The sequence below is a fragment of the Anolis carolinensis genome, chromosome 6 (assembly GCF_035594765.1).
Source record: "Anolis carolinensis isolate JA03-04 chromosome 6, rAnoCar3.1.pri, whole genome shotgun sequence".
Taxonomy (NCBI): domain Eukaryota; kingdom Metazoa; phylum Chordata; class Lepidosauria; order Squamata; family Dactyloidae; genus Anolis; species Anolis carolinensis.
Genome location: NC_085846.1, coordinates 14,548,038 through 14,563,305, shown reverse-complemented (window position 1 = coordinate 14,563,305; position 15,268 = coordinate 14,548,038). Strand labels below are relative to the sequence as shown.

General features: G+C 39.5%; 1 protein-coding gene across 1 annotated transcript in view; it reads left to right on the top strand.

Moving 5' to 3' along the window:
- ntn5 (netrin 5) overlaps positions 1–15,268 on the top strand; it is a 42,110-nt gene that overhangs the window by 14,375 nt on the left and 12,467 nt on the right. The window lies entirely within an intron of this gene.

Below are 15,268 nucleotides of genomic sequence, written 5' to 3'. Positions count from 1 at the left end.
TGGAAGCAGTCTACTGCATTCTTAGTTTGTTTGTTTGTTTCCTGACCAATTTGGTGTTTTCTTTTGGGAACTGTTCCTTTGAAAACTACAGAGCCAGCTGGCAGGGCTTGGACTCAGAAAGTGCAGTTTGCACTAAGTTTGTTTAGCTTTGTTTTTACCTGCTTGTGTTGCTGAATTTTTTTTTTGTTTGAACTGCTCTTGAAGCACTGATAGTGAAGTGTTTCAAGGTTTTTTCTGTGTTAACATTACTTTTTGGCTTATCTGCTGAATAAACTCTATTTTTGTTCACTAATTGGCGTCTGACTCTTGACAGGTGAAGTGACAAGAAAGTTTATTGAACTCATTGGAGGAATGGCATGATATAAATGGAGCTTATAAATAGATAATACTTAACCCCCACCTTTCTTTTATCCCAGAATTCAGTAAGACACATATGGAGTGCTAGCCACATCTTCCATCCAAGCAATAACAATTCAACGAGTCTCCTTTAGTTGCATACTAACATTACAATCCAGGCCCGAGATAGCAAGTTAAAGCAAGGCAGAGGGACCAAGCATGTGACCAGTTTCTAGTAAAATGGCTTGGAGCTGGATATCCAATGGCTGGAAAATTGCCATTCTCCTCGTTGAGGTTATTATGTGACCCTGTCAAGAGCAGGGCTGGTTTTCGGCAACACTCAGCCTCTCCTGGGTTTAATTTTACGTAGCAGCAAAAAGGAGATGAAACGGAGATACGCCATTGGGAGCCAAGAACTGTATAGCCTTAAAAGAGTGGAGTCAATGCCAAAAGGGCTGACGTCATGGAAAGGATGTCATGAGAGCCAGCGTCTGCTGGGAGAAAGAGTAAGGGAAAGAGATGGGGTGACTATTAAGCAGGAAGTCCTACTGCTTATCATTTAAGTAAAGAGAAATGACATAATGTGGTCTCCCTCTAATCCTGCAATTTCAAACCCTTTTCATTTGTATTCTGATCTTGTCCTCTGGGAAGAGGAGGAGTAAACTGGTAGCATTAAAGGAGAAAGGGAGTGTGGATTCCTCAAGTGCTTGTTCTTCAGATCCATATACAGGTATTGGAAAATCTACTTCTTTGAATTTGGATCAGATCTCACAGACATCCTCAACCCTTCTTTCTCCACTCTAGCCAAGTCTGGGTCTTGTAAACAGGCTGATGGCTTCCACTGAATCCATTTCAGTGTTTCATATGGACCTTCCAAATATTGTGTAGTTTCTATACAGTTCAGACTAAAATCCGGAACAGATTCATTGGCCCACTGACATGGAAGCCCCTAACCGCCAATGGTGACTCCAGAGCGTTCACTGAGAACTCATGTCCTCCAATGGACACCATGTAGGGTTTGATTCCCCAAAGATTTTAACACAGTCTAGAACAAATCACAAGTCATAATCAGTTTCCAATTACTCCCATAATGTCCACAACTTAACAAGTTACTTTGTGGCACAACAGCTCCCAGAATCCCCAGTGGCTATCAAGGCTAGGAGTTGGTAAATTGTAGTACTAAAAGAAAAAGACTGAATTGCAATCTGGACAGCTCAGCACAAGTTACAAGCTCTGCCTTTTCCTTCTAATTGCAATACTTTTGTAATTCCAGGGCATAGGGCTACCAACCCTTCATATTCTATCATTTTTGTACTATTTATTTATTTACTATACTTTTATCACACTCTCTCTCACCCCAAAGGGGACTCAGAGCAACTTACAACTGGCAAAACTCAATGCCACAATACACATACAAAAAGCAATACATTATATATTTAACTAAAATCAGCAGATATATAAATACAAATTAAACAATTAAAACATTATACATGTAAACTAGCCTCTGATGCAGCACTATCTCCTGTGAACGAGCAAATTGTGGTGAAATTTCCTAAGGATCGGCTCCTTTAAAAATAAATGAATGTTCTCTGCAGATTCATCCTATTTTGTCAATTCATCAGGAAACAGTGAAATAGGCTGAACCTAGAAAGAGAAGGCTATTAATCAACATTGTTGGAAACCTTTGCTGAAAGGGGACATAATCACAAGATCTCTTCTTTTTACCAAGGGAAACAATTTTTGAAGCATATAGTGCTATTTAAAGAACCTGGTTGGCTATACTGTATAGTGCTAGATCCTAGCTGATCTTGGAAGCTAACCAAGGTCAGCTTTGGTTCATGCTTGAATGGGAAACAACAAATACCAGGTGTTCTGGGGTCATATTTCAGAAAAAGGAATGGGTTAAATCACCTTGCTAATTCCCAAGGAGGCTTAGGAGGGGTCCGAATGAGTCAACAAATTGTTATTAAATTTGAAGATTCTTGCACAGGAAGGGCAAATTATTTTTCCCAGTCATTATTATTCAGCCATTCTTAAATATGAAGACTCTTACAAGGACAGTGTGTACTCAAAGGTGCCCTACATGTTTTACTGTATCTTAATCTCAAGTAAATTCTCACAGGATGGTTTGCAGGCAACTTTTATCACACCTCGAAAGGTTGAACTACATTCACTGTCTTAATATTTTTTTAGTGCTTGATCATTTAATATGCTTCTGGTTGGCAATTTATAAGGAGGCTTGGCTACACATAACTCTTTATGGTCCAATTTTGCCAACTCATTTTGATTGTTTCCACCCCCTGCTCCCTTGTCTCATGCCAAAGTGGAGATACCAGGGATTGAACCTATAACATTGTGCATGCAAAATATGTGCTCTATCAATGAGTTATTGCCCATTGTTTGTCTGGTTTTAAGAAACAATCTCATGCAATCTGAAACGGAGGTATTCCACCCCCACCCCTCAATATACCAACTTTTGTAAATAGTGCCTCAACTCCTGTGAATCTGTTTCTAAGTTGAAGCACTAAGCCTTGACACACTTCATGGTTTGAGAAGGTGAGATGATACAACAACATGTGTGTAACGAATTGATACAGCCTTGGCCTATGTGCAAGAATTGATGGAAAAGACAGGACGGGGAATCATACAGATAGTTGGCAGGGAGGAGAAGGAATCACTTTTAGCAATGATTTATGCTTCCCGTACTCGCTCCTGGAGCGGCACTGTCTCCAACCACCTGCCTTCTGGGATGCAAAAGACGTGTCAAAAGTAAAATCTAGTGAAATGTGTGAGGACTGAATAAGCCACCACCTGCCTCTGCTGACTTGCACTATATCTTAGAGAGAGAGAGAAAATGTATTTAGAAAATAGAAGCAAATACTCCTTGAACTTGTTTGTTTCATTGTATGCCTTGTGTCACTGGCAGCTTCAATATCTAGGACTAATGCAGGATGAATCCCTGAAGGTTCCTGAACTGAATGAGCTCTGATTTTCCAAGAAAAGAGATCTCAGAACTAAGGATTCGAAAATTGGTCAATTCTGCTTTCCCTCACATTCTAATCTTTTGAAACTACAACTTCTTTCCATCTAAAATGTAGAAAAATCTATGGCATTTTGAAAATTCTTTTATAAAATAAACAGAAATTAACTTCTGTCCCATTGGCACAGACCAAATCCAACCGTTAGAGCTACTCCAAATATGGAAAGGATCATGTTGTAACTGCTTTCTATAAAGAGGGCAAGAGGGTGGGAAAAAAAGAAGAGGTAGCAATCCCAATTCAGGACCAGGACTGTTGAATATACAAAGATTCAAACCTAGATCTGAGAACTAAACATTAAAAGCCTTTTGCCTGGTTGGGAGTACCTGTCTGCTCTGGTTTATCCCACATTTTTTCTATTCTGAATGCGAAGAAATTTCTGAGTTTGGTGAATAGAACTAATCTTGGTTGTAAAGAGAGCCATTCAGTGTACTTCATCTTACAGTAGAGTCTCACTTATCCAACACTCGCTTATCCAACATTCTGGATTATCCAATGTTTTGTAGTCAATGTTTTCAATACATCGCAATATTTTGTAGTCAATGTTTTCAATACATCGCAATATTTTGGTGCTAAATTCGTAAATACAGTAATTACTACATAGCATTACTGTGTATTGAACTACTTTTCTGTCAAATTTGTTGTATAACATGATGTTTTGGTGCTTAATTTGTAAAATCATAACCTAATTTGATGTTTAATAGGCTCTTCCTTAATGTCTCCTTATTATCCAACATATTAGCTTATCCAACATTCTGCCAGCCCATTTACGTTGGATAAGCGAGACTCTACTGTACCTTTATTAAGCCACCAGATTCTGTGGGTGACCACTGAGAAGGCCCTCCCACATGTTTGTATCTGTGAAGGTAGTGGGGCAGAAAATGTGACATTTACTCAACTTTTGAGAAAGTATAACAACTTCCATGGGTTTTTTTTTTTACTATAGTATCCTAACAGGAATCTGGCTCTAACATTTATACCTAAGAAAAGATAGCTCCAACAGACCACAGAAAATATCAATATTATTGGATTTCTCCAGATATTGCAGCTCCCATCATCTCTCACCATTGCCAATGATATTAAAGGATGATAATCCAACAATTTCCGTGAAGCAGCACATTCTCTGTCTCTGTAGAAGAATATATATGTAAATGTTAGCCGGCAACATTAGCATTCAAGAGGTGTATAGTCTTCTGGAAAAAAAAACAGAAGCTGGGATAATGTTTATTACCAAATGCAGACTCTTTCTTATACTAAAAGAAAGCAGATGTATAATTGCTCCCCATATTCAGGAAGATGTGGAGTGAAAACAGAGACAGCAAAACCAGTTTTTCTTCAGAGTGGGAAGACAGACTGAGCTTGCCTTACATCTTCACCAAATCATGTGGGAAGGGGCTCCATCTTTCTGAATAGAAGATGCTTCAATACAGAGACTCGAGTCTCTTTTAAAACCAAAACTTGAAAGGAAATTCATTAATTCCCAAGGAGAAGGGGGGAACTGCACTATGAGATCAGTGAGTGTGAAATAAATCCGCTTCAAAAACACTGCAATCCCACAAGAGTTGATGTTCATGCTGCTAACAGAAATGAAATCCTAGCTCTCCCCAACCTAAAAACTCCACACAGCTGTAATTAAGTTTTTTATATGAGAGAGGCACAAGCTTTCATAAAAGTTATGCCTTATCCAATATCTGTTTCAGATTGGTGGGAATGAGTGGTTACAGACTGGTGGACAAATAGAAGTCTGTACCTTTTAGAAGGCAGTCTCCTTGTTATTACATCTATTAGGAAACTGGATTTCTTTATTGGACCTTTATGCATCAAAATACTGTACTGGGCTCGAAAGGGTTTCATTCACTAAATGGTCAGAAACCCACTTTAAGTTAAACAACAGAGCAAAAGTTGACATATCTTAAGTGAGTTGAAGGTGTGAGTCAAAGGAACCTTCTAAAATAGTGTAGACTCCAATTGTCCCAATTTAGCAGGACTGTCCCAATTACTGTAATCTGTCATTCCAATTTTTCAACTGCTTTTTAAATGGGCTGGTCTCTCTTGCCACCTCCGACCTTCCCCTTTCATCCTCAACTTATAATTGCTTCAAACTGATTTTGAAGTGCAGAAATTGCATTCAGAGAAGGTTAGCTGAAGTGAAGTTGCAGAATCTAGCCTTCATAATAGGCTCAAATTAAAGCAAACTGCTGCAGTTTCTTCTAGCTTCTCTATTCTTCCTCATTAATCATCTCCCCAATTTGACCACACTTAGATTTTATTTGGCTACATGAATCTCAGTTTTCATTTGTGAAATGTGTTACATTAAGCTTCAACAAAAAAAAACCTAGGAGAGACCTGAAGGATATTTGCTGCATAAGTAAAGGTAAAGGTTTCCCCCTGACATGAAGTCTAGTCATGTCCGACTCTGGGGATTGGTGCTTATCTCCATTTCTAAGCTGAAGAGCTGGCGTTGTCCGTAGACACCTTCAAGGTCATGCTACCGTTACCTTCCCACCAGATTGGTACCTATTGATCTACTCACCTACAATCTATCTACAGACCCACTAAGAAAATCCAACAAATACTACATACAGCAAAGGACAAGAGGAATCCTCTCACCTCTGCAGGAGTCTACAGTACACCATGCAGCTATGGACAAGTCTACATAGGGAACATCAAACGCAGCATTGCTCAAACACGAATCAAGGAACATGAGAGGCACTGCAGACTACTTCAACCAGAGAAGTCAGCCATAGCAGAGCACTTGATGAACCATCCTGGACACAGCATATTATTTGAGAACACAGAAATGCTGGATCACTCTAACAACTACCACGTTAGACTACACAGAGAATCCATTGAAATCCACAAGCATGAGGACAATTTCAACAGAAGGGAGGAAACCATGAAAATGAACAAAATCTGGCTACCAGTATTAAAAAGCTCTAAAATCAGAACAGTAAATAAAGAACAGCACTCTGAAAACAAAGAAATTCCAGACATGAAACAATCAGGGACAGCCAACACTTCCAAACAAAGGATTCTCCCAGACAGGCCTTGAGGCTACAGGGCCATCAAATGCTAATCAAGGCAATTAATTACAACATCCACACCTGCCTCCAACAGACAAGGGTTCTTTCTCCCTCCCTGGACTTTAAACAGATATATAAACCTCCCTTGCCTAGTTTCCAACATACCTCACAACATCTTAGGATGCCTACCATAGATGTGGGTGAAATGTTTGGAGAGAAATCTTCTGGAACATGGCCATACAGCCCAAAAGACTAACAGAAACCCAGATCTACTCACATTTGCATATTTTCAAACTACTAGGTTGGGGCTAATGGCAGGAGCTCACCCCACTCCCCGAAATCGAACTGCCAACCTTTTGGTCAGCAAGTTCAGCAGCTCAGCGGTTTAACCCGCTGCACCACCTGGTAATTCCACCTGATCCTATCCTTCAATGGTCCACTTTTCCCTGAATCAAACCAGTGATTGGATTGTTGTATGTTTTCCAAGCTGTACGGCCATGTTCTAGAAGTATTCTTTCACACTATGAAATTGCAGCTCAGTGCCATGGTTAAGATTTCCTGAAGGTTTGTAGTTTGGGGGAGCACTAAGCTCTCTGGCAGAGAAATCTAAACAACCCTTGCTATATTATAAATCCCAGGATTCCATACTGTGTTGACACAGACAAAGTGGAATCATAATGCTATAACTGTGTGGTGTGAAATGACTGTGTTTCTAGTTGAACCACATTTTTGATCGACAGAGAACTGAAGAGCTCTCTAGGTAGGGGGAGAGGGGCTGCTGGTCAGTGATGATCCACACACACACACAAAATCTCTTTCACTGTTCATTGTACAGTTCCCCCAGAGAGACAGTTTTCTTTCTTTAATTGGCAATCTGGTGGACAGCTCAGTACAGGAAAAATCTTGCTATTTTTACTGAGGGATGTTGGCAGTCAGGTTTCTCATAATGCAGCCTCGCTTTGCTCTTGCAACAAAGATTTGTGAGAGCTTTGTGAAAACCCATCGGTTAGGCTGAGCATTTTAAACCATTTTATCTTGCTATTCTGCTTCGTATTAACAATCATCCTCTGGGCTGTTTCCAAGTCTTGGGAATGTGTTTTACGAGCTGCAGGCAGCAGTTGTTTGTAAATAGTTTTATGATACGCACACTATAATAATTCACAATGTATCATGGATATGTTACAAAAACATCCTATCAATTTTCATCAAATTGTTAAAACTATAATTACATACAACAGCAGAGCCCCAAGTCAAAATTACATCAGTCAGCCCAATCAGTGAGACAAATTAGCAGTTCCACTTCAGTCTTGATATATAATCAATATTCCTAACTTTATTTAATCCTGTGTTTTCTAAATCTTACAGAACATAAATTTCATGCACTACCAAAGACCAACAAATAGTCTCCTAATATGCCAATAATGGTCTCTTAGATTTATTTATTTTTTACATTGGCAGACCATAGCTGTCAACAGATGGTAGACAAGGTTCAAATTAGACATTAAGAGAAATACGTATGTATTCTCTGGGATTATGGATTTCCCTCTCACAATAGCATTTCCTCTTATAAACAAATATCTCAGCAATCAAATATGCCTATTAAGTATTATGCAACTTCCAATAGCAAATGCAAGATATCCAAAGACACCCATGTTAACCTGGATCAATAAGCAAACAGATCTTGTAGTAAGACTACTTGAGAGAAAGAACTTGGTAACATGCTACAAGATCCCTTTGCAAATGCAAGTTATGTGAGTGAGAAAAATGTATCCTAAAAATGTATCAGCTTGAACCCCAGTCCTACTTGCCCCTTTGGTTCTAACTCTTCTAAGTAATTTTTTAAACTCAGCAATACTACAATGGAAGACATTGGAATTGCTCTCATACATGTCCAAATCAAACTAATTACCTGATTCAAAAGAAATCTGAATTAATTTGCATTTTCAACATATATACCTCACATCCACTAACATACTGCGAAAAGGCCACACACTGAGGGATTCATTTGAATAAACTGCAGAACTCAAGCATCACTAGGCAAATATCTTCTATATTTTTCTATTCAGTATTAATCTCACACCTCCTCTCCCAAAGGGACATCCACACTCCATCAGTCTATTTTGTATGACAGACAGACATTGAGCCTTAAGTGCTAAGAAACATGCAATTTCCTCATAATCTTTGGAAATGTTCCTGGAGGCACCTCAATAATCTAGGAACAAGTTGTGTAGAGTAATATTACATGTGGTGGAGGTTTTATTAAATCACATATAAGTATCGTAAATCAAAAACCCATATTTATAAAGCAGTTGCTCAGAAAGTCTCAGTAGGAAGGAGTAAAAGGTTACAAATAACAGGTTATAATTTGGAATTAATTCCTTTTTTACAATAACCAGTTCATAGCAATAGCTTGATTCCAATGGCCATGCTGACTGAGGAGTCTGAGAACTGTAGTCCGAAAAGTACACACTGACAACATAACAAGACATACCATCACTCCTTATAACGTCGTTTTAAAATTGCTTTTACAATTATAGAGTGTGTATAACCTCAGCATTTAAGTGGTCATATTACCTGTTTTAGAGTTCTAATTTTTAGTAACCACTTAAGCCACTTTTGGGAAAAAATAAAATGATATTTTGGGAAATAATTTCAAACATATGGATTTCAAACTATTCCATTGTCCCCTTGGTACTGTATGGTATAATGGTTTCAGCATTGAACTACAACTCTGTAGACTAGGGTTCAAATCCTTGCTGAGTTATGAAAATTCACTGGGTGATCAGTCAATACACTGGAGGCAATGTGACTAGGGTACTGATAGTGACTAGGGTTCCAGCTATAGCCTGGAATTTATAGTTTGATGAGGAGTTTGGAATTCTTTGCTAGAGAACTCTAGCGATGTAGTTTAGAGGACTTCACTAGAGCTTACAAACTAGCGAATCTAAAGATCTCTGTCTCATGAAATCCCTGATAGGTTCACCTTATGGCAGGCATGGGCAAACTTCGGCCCTCCAGGTGTTTTGGACTACAACTCCCACAATCCCTAACAGCCGGTAGGCTGTTAGGAATTGTGGGAGTTGTAGTCCAAAACACCTGGAGGGCCGAAGTTTGCCCATGCCTGCTTTAGGGTCTCAAGAAGTCAGAAACAACTTGAAGGCACACAACAACAGCAAAGTCCAAAAAAATTAACTTCTCCAAGTTCCCATCTTTGGGCACAATCCTAGTACTCCATACATAAACCTCCTTTTTATGTGAAAGCCTGCTGTTTATGTTTGACAAATGATTTATTGAAATTCCAGATGGTTTCAAAGCCCCTTCCCCAATTTGTCAAGATAGGTTTTTCTATAGGGGAGACAAAATGTGAAAGGAAAAGAGAGGATTTTCAGTTCCTTTAAAGATGGGGGAAGAAAAAATTGACTCCGTTTCCCTTTTCTTAAGCGTGTCAGTTTGTCAGCAGTTACAATACAGGCACCAAAACACCCCCATTCCCATAGGTCAACTTTAAAGTTTTTCTCCTTTCTCGCTCCATGGCAGGTGTTAAGGCAGCAGGGTTGTCAGTGAGGATGTTTAGAGTTTCACAGAAGGGCATAAAATCAAATTTGGGACGTTCCACTTGTTACGCGAAAAGGGAAGGGAAATGTTCATATGACCATTATTAAAGCATCTATGAAAACTGCGGGGAAAACATGAAGGCAGTCTTGCCAATTGAGAGACTAATGGAAAAATCCATCCATTACAAGTAAACAGAGACTGGTAAAGTGACTTTTCTGGGTGATAGCTCCCACAATCCTCCAGCCAGATTGATCAGTGGGAAATTGGGATTGCCAAATCAAGACTAATCCATGTCCTGAAATAATAATAATAATAACAACAAAAACAAAAACAACAATAATATCATCTAATCCCCCCTCTATGTCTCTGACAATACAATACACTTATGTACAGAACTATTTTACTAACATGGCTCCATAACTTACATTCTATATCCTTTTATGGTCTTTATCTTTCCCTTCTCCCCCCCCCCTTTTTTGGTACTTTTTATTTGTATTATTATTATTATTATTATTATGATTTATTTTGAAAACAAAATAAAACTTAGCTATTCCAAAAAGAAGAATAATATCATCATCAGATCAGGGCAATATATGGATGATGTTGTAACGGGCAACTCTTGGTGGTTGTTAATTGCACCACATTAAGCATCAACCACAGCTGCACAGACTATATCATTAACATGGAAAGCAAACATTATAATAAATGGCACGGAGAGGGGGGATGACTCCAAATTTGCAAATGGAGCCAAAAATTAAATGGAACAAATTTGAGCTTTTTTTAAAAAGTGACATTTAGCCATGATTAGTTCTGGCCATAATGAGGAACACAGAACTCTTCAGTACTTATTGAAAAACATTTGATTATATTAATGCTTAATTGAATTAAATTACTGCAGACATGCTTGCTTTTAAAGGTCCTGGTTATTCTATGTGTGCGTGCAATTTTGCTGTTTCACTTTTACTCTTTCACACATATTTTAGGACTCAAGTACCTCAGTGTTTCTGGCTAGGATCTACTTATCCAATTTATGGAAGATTCTTGTGGATTCTCATTCACTCTCCACTAGGGAGTGGAGGAAAATTCATGTGGAGGATCAGTCCCAGCAAATATCTTACGTGGAGCTCCATAGGAGCCATTTCAAAAGTGGAAACAAAGATTATATGGATGGAAGGGACCTTTGGATATGGCATCTCTGGGAACAAGGATCCATACAGTATGAGGAGCCATCACACAGACTGTGAGAGACAAGACCTCCCTGGTGGCTGAGGAATGCTCCACATTCAAAGCCCCCCAAGGCAATTAGCGATTAAGGGGGTTAGGAAAAAACAGGGACAAGACAGAGGCATCACTTTTCTCTCTTGCAGGGATTATCCACTATCAAGGGAAAAGAAATGAGAGATCAGGCTTCAAGTGTCGCCAGACCTCCATGAGCGCCTCATCCCATCCTGTAATTGACTGTCTCACCCCGAGCCGAAACTTTATTCAGAACTGTCATTTTGAAAAGACCCCAAACCTAAACCCACAGATTATATGTGATACTGTTATGGCAATCTCTCTGTCTCTCACACTGTGGGTGTTTTCATGGAATGATGCACAGTTAATGTATCTTCGAGTCACCCACAAAATGGGGACTTAGTTTCAGAAAACCAATTTTTCCTGGATAGTTAATAAACCTCAAATTTTGCCAGGCATTTTCAATAGCCGGGCTGTGGCGCAAGGGCCGGGCTGTTGCGCAGCTGGCTAGTAACCAGCTGCAATAAATCACTACTGACCGAGAGGTCATGAGTTCAAAGCCCGGGTCAGGTTAAGCCCCCGACCATTAAATAGCCCGGCTTGCTGTTGACCTATGCAGCCCCGAAAGACAGTTGCATCTGTCAAGTAGGGAAATTTAGGTACGCTTTATGCGGGAGGCTAATTTAACTAATTTACAACATTATAAAACTGCCAGCAAAACACGAGGAAAGGAATGAGGAAGTACAGACACTAGTGGACAGTGAAGCAACAGCTCTCCCTGTGGCCGGCATCGTGAAGCTGGAAAAAAAATGTTAAATGCCTCTGTGTCTGTCTATATATGTTGTTTGTCTGTTGGCACTGAATGTTTGCCATATATGTGTTCATTGTAATCCGCTCTGAGTCCCCTTTGGGAGTGAGAAGGGCGGAATATAAATACTGTAAATAAATAAATAAATAGCTGTTTTGAATCTCTTTTTAGAGAGATACGGTAGGATATAAATAGAAGAAAGAGGAGACTTGCTAGGTTTTGACCAGAGATTAGAAAAGTTACCTGTTTTTCACTACAACTCCTAGAATTCCATGCTAAAAAGTGGCCTTGCAGGCTAACAACTTTTAGCAATTTATGGGGTACTTTTAGGATCTTCACTATATGCATGATTTTATTCTTGTCTCTCAGACTCCATCCCAGCTCAGTCGTGGCCAACTAATCCATAGTTCTGCCAAGTATTATCCTGGTTTTGCTTGGTCGTAGCTTGATGTCCCAGTTTCTTGCAGGCTCCAACTACTGAATAACTAGTTCTTGCCCTTGACCTATCAAATACCCACAGGTTCCAGATTCTAACCAATCAGCTTCTGCCCAGTTCCTTGCAGCTCTTCCTGCAAGGTTCTGTCTCTGACATTTTTCCACCAGAGTTATGAAATGGAGGCTATTGTCTACCAATCGTCTGAATTGTTCCTGCAGGATTCTGGGAAATGTGATTTAAGAAAGCTGAGGACCTCTCTTGCTGAGAATTCCAAAGGCTCTGCTCTGAACTACATTTTCCAGAATTCTGTAGGAGAAACTCAGACGATTAGCGGATGATAGGCTCTGTTCTATGACGCTGGTGGGAAAGCATCCTATGACATTGTCTGTAACCCTTGGCCAAGGTGTCTATATCTAAAAATGAAAATGAAACAACCATACTTATGAATGGCTACAAGACGTAGTAATAAGTACACAGACAAATCTCATTCTGAGATCCTTTGAAAACTATACAGTTACCCAGAGCACTGTTGAACTCCAGAGCCCTTTATTAACAGATGTTGGAAACCTATTTTGGGGGACTGCAACTCTGAGAATCCCATAGAAACCTTGGCCACTTGGAGATACTGCAAGTTGGAATCCTAAAAAATTAATCTCATACAGTAGCTAAAATCAATCAGCTGAGGTAGTATTGGTTACTGTAAATATGAGCTTTAAAAATTAAGTTCTGAGCTGCAAAAGAAGATGAGTTCTATCCAGGGTCAGAGTACGAAAGTAAACAATATTCAGTGTTGGACCAGAGTCACTTGAGGGTGTGCAGAATTTCAGTAGTGAGAGTAGAAAATGTGCTCCCATACCAGTTTTCGACATCATGTTAATGCTTACAGAGATGTAATAGGATGGTCTCCTTCAAAAGATAAGTCACCCTAGATCACTGAGGAAGCATGCAAATTTTGTTCTTAAGTCTCATCGTGTTGGTTTTGATTTGCGGTGATTCCATGAATGAAAGACCTCTGAGAGTTCTTGTCATCAGCAGTTCTGCTCAATTCTTGCAAGCTCAGGGCTATGGCTTCCTTGATCGAGTCAGTAATACATGCTCCCTCATTTCCTACTGTCTTTAACTGTACTCAGCATTAATATCTTTACAAATGAGTCATGTCATCCCATGATGTGTCCAAAGTAGAATCGTTTAGTCATTTTGGCTTTTAGTGAGAGTTCAGGCTTAATTTACTCTTGGGCCCTTTTATTTTTGGTGAACTCTCCTTTAACAGCATATAGAGATTCATAAAGCATACACATACAAGCTTAGGAGCTTATCATATAAGGCAGGCAAATTACAGCAAGACAACAGCGTCTTTTCTTTGGACTTATCACACAATTTCTCTTCTTTCCTGCCTCTCTCCCAGTGAAGAACAGCCTGGAGAGTGTACATTTTACAAACAAAAGTAACCCACTAATGATATCCTTTTGTAAAAGATTGTCTCCCACCACTACCAAGAGAGCGGCAGGAAAGGAGTGACATCATGTGATAAGTCCAGGGCAAAGATGTTGTGATTGCTATTCACCTTCCTCTTTTGATAAACTCAGGGACTGTTTGGAGAAAATTTCAGACAAATTCAGAGACAATTGGAAGAGAAACCTCTCCAAGCTTGGCCATTGCTATGGAAAGACAGATTACAGTGGGGAAAGACACTTCTCACCCTCCAAGTATTTTTTTTTTTGTTTTCACTCAGAAGAGTGATGGTTGTAGCCCCCTTGGGGAACTGACATGTTTATTCAACCCCTAGCGTGCAGGAACGCAGGGAAAATTGAGAATTTGGTTTATCATAATCCACAAATTAGCACTCCCTGATCCATTGTTCCTTTTCACATACCACCGCTCTACACACACATCCCTTCACATACACACCAATGGCCAGATGCAAGCCCTCATGGCCTATTACCTTCCCCCTTTACTGCTTTTCTCCTTCTCCTCCTACTCAGCCCTTGAGACTAGTTTAATTCCCATCCGTGCCTCTACTGTGAAAAGGGAGTTTAAAGTTAGTTTCTCACGCTCATTAAATTCTCATCTATTTGGCTTTTTGGGCCTGAATTTGAGATTGAATTGAAGAGAGTTGTTGAGATGTGTGTGTGCGTGTGTGTAAATTATTGTTACATGAATGATCAGAGAACCATGAACAGGTGCAGTAACAACTTGGGGGGGGGGGGGATATTCACTAATCTCCATACCTACAAGTTACCAAAGGGTGAGAGCCCTGTGGAGGATAATGCTGCTAGTGAAAGAGTTGAGGTCCTTCCTTCCTTTAGGGAATCATGTGCTGCAAATGAAGATGGATCCATAGAAGGGATTAGGATATATAGGATCTGTCCCATATCATGCCAAAAGGGCCAGGAATTAGTAGCAAAACTATATCACAAAGAGTTGTGTAGTATTTAAAATAGACCAAAACAATATGAAGTGGGAAGTGAAATCATTTAAACAGCCTTCAGAATCATATAATCTCACATTTCTACCATGTAAGTCCTGTTGCCTCACACTGATCTCCCCTCAAATCCTCATAGTCAGCTTGGTAACATTCAAAACTGGTCAAGTTACATAGCTTGGAAACATTACTTTTTGAAGCTACAATTCCCAGAATCTCTTGATCATTCTGGCTGGGGGCTCTGGGAGCCCTGTCACGTTGCGCTGACACTTTTGGGAATATTCAAAACTGTGACATCCTTCATAATTGTGTCCTATGAAATCTCAAGGGGACTCTCACTTTAATGAGAGGCTAGTTTGGCACATAGTGTGCTCAGAAAACAAGATAGGGATGAAATCATTTTAAAAAGGAATC